Raw genomic sequence first — 2,449 nt, 5'->3', positions numbered from 1 at the left:
TAGAACAGAACTAGAACAGAACTAGAACAGAACTAGAACAGAACTAGAACAGAACTAGAACAGAACTAGAACAGAACTAGAACAGAACTAGAACAGAATTAGAACAGACCTAGAACAGAACTAGAACAGAACTAGAAAAGAACTGGAACAGAATTAGAACAATTTTATTTTAATTTTTTATATTAAAACTTAGAATACTTAATTTTCTATATAGTTGTTAATTTTCCTAAAGACTGCTTTATATTTGTATTGATTTTCTTCGCCTTAAATTATGCTTTGTTTTGACTCCCCTAAAAGTAGGCTTTATAATGTATTTTCTTTTTTACTTAATTTATCTTTTCCTAAAAGAACGCTTTATAATATTTTTATAGACAGACTACACTTTATAAAAAAATACCATTACTTGATGGTCACTTCAACTTCTGTTGTCTAGGTTTTTTTTCTTTGTTGGGTCGTTGGCTTGCTCTCTAACACACCTTAAACACAATGTCAAATGCCATAAATGAACAGACACAGAGTGTAAGGGAATAAACAAAAACGAAAAACAACAATAACAAATAATAATGATAACCTTAGTGCAGCATTTTGCTTTAACAAATGAAACATTACACGAAATTGCTGTCATTTATTGATGTACTACAAACATGCACGTACAAAAAGAACAGCAAAACAACATAACAATAACATCACCACCATCATTAACAACAACTACATACTCACAGCGATAAAAAATAATAACAACATTTGTTATGTAAAAAGAAACAATGTAAACAATACACACACACTCACTCTCTCACACAAGTCTACAAACATAAACTAAAAAGATCTAGTCCTTTGTGGGAGTAAATTCGCAGGGAGTAAAAAGCGAATATAACAAGTAAATAATAGTGAGCTGTAGTTTTTTAGTAAGTGAGATAATGTGAGAGGGAATAACAGTTTACTGTAATATGGATAGTTATGTGTTGTAACGTTATTTCAGATAGAAAATGTGTTAATAAATATAGATAATGGTGATAATATAGAAAAAGAAACGTGTGCGTCAGTGAGTAAAATATTATTAAGATGAGATATTTATTACCTCGCTTTTGCTCATAGAGGAACTTGTTCAATTTTATTTAAAAACTAGTTCTGTTCTTGTTCTGTTCTAGTTCTGTTCTAGTTCTGTTCTAGTTCTGTTCTAGTTCTGTTCTAGTTCTGTTCTAGTTCTGTTCTAGTTCTGTTCTAGTTCTGTTCTAGTTCTGTTCTAGTTCTGTTCTAGTTCTGTTCTAGTTCTGTTCTAGTTCTGTTCTAGTTCTGTTCGAGTTCTGTTCTAGATCTGTTCCAGATCTGTTATAGTTCTATTCTAATTCTATTCTAGTTCTGTTCTAGTTCTGTTGTATTCTTTTCTAGTTATGTTCTTGTTTTGTTTTAGTTCTGTTCTAAATCTGTTTGTCTTTATAATCTATGACATAATATTATTTAATTTAATTTAAATACAACATAATACATGTTTTCCTTTGCTCTTGTCATTTTGACATGTTATAACAATTATTTCTTTTTGCTTTTAATACTAAAGAATTTATTTAAAGTCTAAAATGCAAAAAACATTAACTTTGTGTGTCTAAATTGTTCTTGTATGCATTATTTTGCCTTTTCACCAACGGCAATATACTCTTTACTGGAATTATTATGTAAATGTGCAACATATTGTATTGTATTTTGCTTTTGTTGAGCAAAAATTAAAAAACAACTTGCAACAACCAGTAACAAGGAAAGAAAAAGTTTTGTTTAGTTACTACAAATATGCTAGCAACAGCTCATGCTTTTAGTTTAGCTGGCTGTGTTGGTTAGGTTTCATCATAATGCAGTCGTAAGTTTACTTTGTGTTTACCTAAATTATTCTGCACACCCATGTTGCAAAGGCTTGGTTGATTTTTTTTCTGTTTACAAAACATAAGCAAAACAGTTATTCAAAACATATCATATGTTATTATTACAAGTTACAGGAGTGAGAAATAGCTAAAAAGTTTGGCAGAGTTTATTTGAATACGTTTTACAAGCAAATGTCTGAAAAATAGGATATATATGCAAAAAAAAAAAAAAAAAAAAAAAAAAAAAAAAAAAAAAAAAAAACAACAAATAAGAACTGATAAAAACAATTGCAGCATGTGTACAAAGAAAAAAAAAGTAAACAAAAGCAAATGTGAAAAAAATTTTGGCCAAATAATGCAGACAGTTTGGAAAGTAATAATGAGACCAAAATTGCATAAAAATGTTCACAGATGTAAATAAAACATATGCTTCTTTTGGACCTATCACAGTTGGTTTCCCCTAAACTGATCTAGAACTGAACACGAACTAAAACAGAACTAGAACAGATCTAGAACAGAACTAGAACAGAACTAGAACAGAACTAGAACAGAACTAGAACAGAACTAGAACAGAACTAGAACAAAACTAGAACAGAACT

Source organism: Lucilia cuprina, chromosome 3 (genome assembly GCF_022045245.1).
Source record: "Lucilia cuprina isolate Lc7/37 chromosome 3, ASM2204524v1, whole genome shotgun sequence".
Lineage (NCBI taxonomy): Eukaryota > Metazoa > Arthropoda > Insecta > Diptera > Calliphoridae > Lucilia > Lucilia cuprina.
This window is presented reverse-complemented; position numbering follows the sequence as displayed.